A 7500-nucleotide genomic window follows, 5' to 3' on the forward strand; every position below is an offset into this window, starting at 1 on the left:
GCCGTGACGGGGGAGAGCCGAGGCAGGCAGGCGGGCCCCCTGACTGTGTGCTCCAACACACACACACGCACACACACACACACACACACACACACACACACACACACACACACCCCTGCCAGGAGCATGTGCTAAAGTCTGTCACCAACCTCAGCTAGATGCCAAGCCTATGGAGAGACTCTTAATGCGGCACTATTTCATTGTTCATGCACGGAGATCTCCTTTTTCATTGATATGTTCTTTTAACATGGAGGCCAGGAGTAACGGCTGAATGTAAATAATGTAAATGATAGTGCTGTGGTAACTCTATGCGACTTCTTTCGCATCAGACTGACACTTATGTTGTCCCATTGAGTGAAGGTGTTTGGCAGCAGGGCTGCTGAAGAAGACAAAGGCTGCTGTGCTTTTACCCCTCTTGGCCACTAGATGTCCCCCTTGATGTTTCTAGGCAAAGGCAGAGGCCACCCTCCATTTTCAGCTGATGAGCAATGGAGCACAGACACTTGAGCAGCCGCACACAAAACACACAGAGTCACACACAAACACAAACAAAATACACAGAGTCACACACAAACACAAACAAAAATACAGGTGCACAACCACATCCACTCAAAAACACACATACCGGTACTAACACAAAACAAACATATTTTGTTTGTAATGTTAAGTGGAAACCCCCCAAAAAAACTACACCACATACATTCTAATGACAAGCACATTTGACATCCCTTATCCCTAGCTGCAAAATCAATCTAAAGTGTGTTTAGGTGAGTTGTGTAGATACCTAACCGTCTTCCTGAGGAGTTTTGACACTTAAAATGACACAAAATATGACCTTGAGACTTTGGAAATCTCTGCAGTGGCTTCTGCCATTTCAAGTGTTTCACATTTATTATGCCACCCATTGTTCTGACCCAAAAGGGGAACAAGAAGCGCGGAAGCACTTCATTAATCCCAAGACAATGGCTCGCGCTTGGTGCATTAACCTCAGTCTGCTGCTCAGGGTTTGGACGCTCGGTCAGGGAGGGGGGTGGGGAGCGTTGGGGTGTCAAAGGGATGAGAAAGAGTCCTGCTGGACGTAGCCCGCCCATACCTCCACCTCCCAGCCCCCCAAAAAACACTCAACGCACCTCTACACACACACACACACACACACACACACACACTATTCCCACCCCGAGCCCCCTTCAGAGTAGAGTCAAAATGCAAATGTGGAGGCTGTTGGCGAGTGTGTGAGGGGTCAGAAGTTCAGGGCGCAGGCCCAGCATGAGGTAGATTGAGTGGCCTGGGGTTTCCCTCCAGGGAGAGCCGCAGAGCAGGCCACTGTACTAACATCCTGTTTCATTAGAGCCCGTTCCTCAGCCGACCTGATAAGGTACCCCAGTCCAGTGAAAAGGGGGTGGGGTAAAAGAAGGGGGTAAAAATAATAACCCCCTTCTCCCCCCTTCTCCCCTGGTCACATAATCACCACATGGCATTGGAGTCCTCTCTGACCCACCTAAAGACTCTAAATAAACTCGAGTCATGCTGAGGCTACAGTTAGCAGTTACTGTGTCTTGCTAAAGCTCTTTCTTCCTCTCCCATTCCTCCTTCCTCTTGTTGTTTGGTGCGGGCCCTCTTTGTGACGCGAGCTACTCCAACGTACGAGAGTGTAACACTCTCCCTGTGGTTACCACCTCGTAAATAGCAGTGGAGCGAGTGCGAAGGCCTACAGCACCAGAGGCCACATCCAACCGAACTAAAAAAAAACACTGTCAGGCCACAAGGTCCAAGCTACACATTCTTGGCCTTTATTTGAAGTGAAAAACTATAAACTTGTTAGAAGGACAGCAGTTATATTTATTCGTTCGCTGACGAAAATAAAACCCCATAGCAATCCCCTTTCCTTCATGCATCTAGTGAAGCAGGAGGGATTAACGCCATTGAAATGCAAGGTCATCACAAATCCGCCATCGCACATCCTTCCCGGTCTAAGTGGACAAAGTGAATATTGAATGAGGATTGCATGTGATGCATAGTCAATTCACAGGACACTAATCTTGTGGAGAACCCCTGAAGATAAAGCATACGTTTGATACTAAAAATTATGGCGCACAGCAGTAGTCACATGCAAAAAAAAAAAAAACTGATCTCTCTCTCTCTCTCTCTCTCTCTCTCTCTCTCTCTCTCTCTCTCTCTATCTCTCTCTCTCTCTCTCTCTCTCTCTCCTTGACTCCCAGAGCAGAGGAGTGAGGCCTGCAGAATTCTTCCCAGTGTTATAAAACGTCTAGACTGTCAAATGAAAATGGAACATAAACCCCACAGCCCCCCCCCCCCCCCCCGTTCACGCTACGATTCGATTCACGTCTGCCAAGTCCTGGCTTCACATCTACCAGTGTTTATTTTACTTGGCCTGAAGCACCTCCACCATCAGTCTTTTAAAAAGAGGAGAGAGGGAGGGAAAGAGAAAAGGAACGCTTGGCGAGAGGAACCATGAGCTTGACGAAGGGGGTGAAAAAAACAGCGAAAAGGGAAGAATCTGATACGCTCATTTAAGAAAAACAACAGTTAAAGAGATCATAGGGGAGAGGTTCAAAACTCAGCCCAACGTTACATAGATGTCTGTGAAGCGTGGACGTTCATCTCCCGAAGATGACTACATCTGGCGAGGCAGGCTGACACACGAGGAAACCCGTGTCATTCTTCGGGAGACGGAAAAATGCGCCGTCTCAACACACCTATCACACACACTTTCCATCAGACAATGACAAAAAGTCTAGTAACATGACCTTTACAAAAGTATGTCCCGGTCATCTTCAAAGGGATTTTTTTTCCCCCACCATTCTGTCTGATCGGGTGACTACATTTCTGTTTGCAAAACCATAACAGAAAGAGAAAGAGACAGTGTGTGTGTGTGTGTGTGTGTGTGTGTGTTTTTCCTGTTCAGCCAACCTCCACTATGTCCTCTGGTTTCACATGACCTGGGCGAGAGCATCTGTCACAGGGGAGACGCACACAGGAGCGATGCAACAGACAGGACAGGAGGACGGTGCCATTTTGAGAGGCCTGTCATCCTTCATCGACAGCTGATTGCAACATCCTCTCGGAGCTAGCCAGACGAACAGCTGCCATCAGGATGTGTGTGTGTGTGTGTGTGTGTGTGTGTGTGTGTGTGTGTGTGTGTTTTTTTTTCTTTTTTTCCCTTTTCAGCAGCTCTGTGACTGTAATCGTATTTCACTGGTTTTAGGCCCCATTGATTTTTATTGGGCTTTAATGTGTTGCTCTACTAACTGATATATAAGCTGCATGAGATTGCACTGAGTGGCTTAATTCGGGCTAATCTGCATAATTTTGGCAATTATTATTTTAGTTGAGAAACAATAGCCGCAGCTTTTTTTTCTGAAGTCAAGCGGTGAGGGGCAGAATTAGCCAGAGAGGAAGTGGAGAGGGTTTTTTTTTTGTTGTTGGACAGTCAGAAACAAGCCACAAGCGCCTGGTATGCATTTGGAGCCGCAGACCACATCGAATAAAAAGAGAAAAACAAAGATGTGCATCTCTCAGCCCGAGCCCAGAGTGCACAATTAAACCCACAAAAATGGATTATTGTAAATGCATACAATTAAGTTAAGCGAAAAGAAGGGGGGTTGGGGGAGGGGTGAAACTGTTTCCACAAAATTGGCTTTGCTGTGGGTCATAATTACACGACTCAGTAAGGACCACTTCACTCTGTAATGGCGGGCTAATTGATTCCTCCTAATATTTTCCAGCCCTGGGTCTGCGCGGCCCTCCCCCGTCAAACGAGGGCTGTTGAACTTACTTAGCCACCCGCCGACCAACATCAAGCCCGCTCCCAGGGATAAACAATTACCCGTGTGCAATTTCAAACCTCCCTTCTCTCCTCTCGCTCTCCCTCACACACACTCACATTCTTTCTCTCTCTCTCTCTCTCTCTCTCTCTCTCTCTCTCAGAGAGCATCACCCATTCACTCTGGAGCTATTTTCCCCCCACTTGGAGGCATTTCAAAGATGGCTTGTTGTTAGACAAGGCCTAATTCCTCTCCCCTGTTGCCAGCGTGCCAGTCCCTCTTGGTAACCGATTAGCCAGCCTTTTATCCTGGGCTATATGAAAGCTAAAGAGGAGGGGAGGGGAGGGGGGGTAGTGTGTGTATGTGTGTGTATGTGTGTGTGTGTGTGTGTGTGTGGGGGTTACTATGGCAGTGAGAATGGCTGATGGCTGTGCTGATGTGACCCAGCCTCCCTCTGCCAGTATGACAAAGCAAGAGAAAGAGAGGGAAAAGGGGAGAGAGAGAGAGAGAGAGAGTGGGGGGGTAGATGTGGCAGGGTGTGTGTGATGTGAGAGAGAGCCGAGGGTGAGAGAGCGCTAGAGAGAGGAGGAGGTGGAAGAATTCCACTGATCGATTCCTACTAGACAAGTCAGCTTCTCTCCTTCTTCATTTCTCTTGACGCCCCTCAGCCATGCGCAGGGATATGCATTACTCTCAGCACACTGAGAGCACACAGTCAGTCTCCCCCCTCCACTCAGTGCGCGCTTTGATGGAAGATAAGATCCGTTAATTCCCCCCCCCCCACCCTACTCCTCCCTTTCCTCGTTCTTTTCTTTTCTCTTGGTGCTGAGTGGACTGTCATAACAGTCAGGCGCGGCGTCTCAAGGCCGGGCAGATGGTTCGTTTTGTCATCACGTCATATCGAGCAACTGCCCCCCACCACACACACACACACACACACACACACACACACACACACACACACACACACCTCCCTCCCAAAAAAAAGAAAAATTCAAAAGTGGACATCATCCATTTATGCTGGGGCGAAACCGCACTCACATCAAAACAAATGCAACATTCAAGCTCAAGCCCTGTGCATCCAGCCTTCAACAAACCCAATCAATATTTAATACAAAGCCCATAAAGATAAGAGCGGAGGACGGATGCCTTTAACTCGCCGCTCGCTCATCGGTCCACTATTTATTCCATTTCCAGCTGTGTTTCTGAAGGAGGATCAGGCATAGGGACGATTTATGCATCCTCTCTCTCCCCCCTCTCTCTCTCTCTCTCTCTCCCCTCTCCCCCCCACTCGTTCTCCCTCTCCTCTCTTCTCTTCTCCGCTCCTCTCTTGTTCCCCTGAACTGCAGAAATGTCTCTCTCTCTCCCTTCTGCATTTTCCATTAACCAAACATCCAAAATGGCCGCCATCTTTATGAGAGGGCGCCCTTCGAATGCTGTAATATTAATTGAAATGGAGACGCGGCTCGTTTCAGCTTAACCGTGAGCCCCGGGCTGGGGTGAGGTGCGGGAGTGAGGGCTGGGGCTGGGGGTGGGGGTGGGGGTAGGGTGCCTAATTGAACACGGACACAAGACAAATCCCTCTCCTCTCCTCTGCTCTCTCCTAGTGACTGAAGCGTAGCTGAGAGAGGAGAGGGTGAGGGCAAGAGCGAGAGATTCGCTTCATACACACATCGAAGGGTGGAGGATGACATTCAAATATGCAGCGACACACTTAAAGAACCTCAAGCTGGCCGTGCTTGACCACCCATGGTGGATCTGCACGGGCTACATGTCATGACACCTGCCATAAGCATGCATAAACACCAAGCTTAGGGCAGCCCAAGTGAATAAGTTACCCACCATGACAAATACCATCACCAGGCTAAAGGGGGCTTTGACTTCGCATTATGTGGCTACTCTACATACACACACTTCTGAATTCTGTCTGAAATTTCAGACAGCATTCACTTGGGTCTTCATTAGGCGACCACAAAGCTGCTGGGTATTACCCATATGCAGAGTATCAGTAGCCACCCCCTCCCCATCGTGGGGCGCGAGGTGACCTAAACCGGGCTCCAAGTATCGGCTCGGTCCTCGGCTCCGCTGTGCTTTCGGGTCTCTCTAAATGGCATTACAATATCTGGCCCGGAGAGTCACAACACGGCGTGTCCAGATATCTCATCCTATCGGATTAGCGCTGGATAACGCCCGGCTGTCAAAAGCCATTACACCGCCTAATCCCTTCCTGAATGTCTCCGGCATGCAGACGGGCCACACTGCTGGCTCCAATGGGCAGCCCCACGGAGCAGCAGCAGAGGTCCGTTGATAGGGGAGCGCGCGGCGGTGGTGGTGGGGGGTGGGGGGATGGGGGGTAACTAATGTTTAATTAATGATGTTGGGGGCATTGCTGTCATTGTTAGTCAGATGTATGGAGAGAGAGGAGGTGGGCAGGCCACCATGGGGGGGCCCCTCACACTGGTTGGCACCTCTGGACTGGCTGGCTGCACTTTTGCATTGCAGTGCTGTAACGAGACACCGCGCTGCACCCAGGGACATGGCCACAGGGTGGAGGTGGTGGTGACGGAGGGGTTGCGGGGGGAGGGTAGTGGGGAGACAGCCAAACTGACACTTGAGACCGGTCAGTGCACAGCACAGTCTAGCTAGCACAGCAACACCTTGGTCGCCAAAGCAAGCATGTTGCAGAGGTTGAGGGAAATACCACAAGGACACAAAATGGACACTGGCATTTCATTCCTGAATTAATTCCTCTATAAAACTAGGCAGTAGCCTATATATTTATTTACACACACACATATATATATATATATATATATATATATATATATATATATATATATATATATATATATATATATATATGTATTTGTGTGTGTGTGTGTGTGTGTGTGTGTGTAAATATATATAGGCTACTGCCTAGTTTTTTAGAGGAATTAATTCAGGAATGAAATGCCAGTGTCCATATATATATATTTATATTTATACCGAATACCTCAATATTACATATGCCTAAATAATTAGTTAATAATACACTATATTTAAATAAAGTACTATGAATTTTATTTGGAGAACTTAATTTCAATTTTCAATCTACACAAAGCCAAGTTCAAAATCCACACCATAATAGAATATAACCTATTGTTTTCAGTACACATCAAATACAGTTCAATAGACATAAAAATAAACTAGCAATGTAAAAATACACAACGGGCATCAAAACAAAAACATCCCTTCATAAATAGAATGCGAACAAGGGGGTGAGGGTAGGGGAAGGGGGGCAGGAGCGAGAGCCTTTAGCCTAATTAACCCTTTCGAGTTGGGCTGGTCTGGGCCTGTCGCCGCAGATTTATTCTGACAGCGCTGGTCCTATTTGTTTGCATTGGTGATTCAGTGGGCACACTTCATTGTGGCTTTAGCAGTTAATAAATCATGGTGGCTCGGCGCGGGCCTGTGCGACGGTGGTCCTGTCACGAGGCAGGCTCCAGAGTCGAAGCGACAGCTACATGCTAATTCAACATCGGCATAATTCATTATGCAGTCGCAAGTGTACTGGAATGGAAAAGGAGGCAACACACACCGGGAGGAGGACGACAGACTTCAAACTGTTAAAAGCAGGCCACCTCCTCCTCCACCTCCTCCTCCTCCTCCTCCACCTCCTCCTCGCCTCCTTCGTTTCCCTTTTGCAGTTTAACTGGCATGAAGTCACTTTACCACA

The 7500-nt window shown here is 48.2% G+C and overlaps 1 protein-coding gene across 4 annotated transcripts in view; it reads right to left on the reverse strand.

Moving 5' to 3' along the window:
- Positions 1-7500, reverse strand: part of pbx1b (pre-B-cell leukemia homeobox 1b) — a 69763-nt gene that overhangs the window by 16121 nt on the left and 46142 nt on the right. The window lies entirely within an intron of this gene.

The sequence above is a fragment of the Alosa alosa genome, chromosome 9 (genome assembly GCF_017589495.1).
Source record: "Alosa alosa isolate M-15738 ecotype Scorff River chromosome 9, AALO_Geno_1.1, whole genome shotgun sequence".
Classification (NCBI taxonomy): Eukaryota; Metazoa; Chordata; class Actinopteri; order Clupeiformes; family Clupeidae; genus Alosa; species Alosa alosa.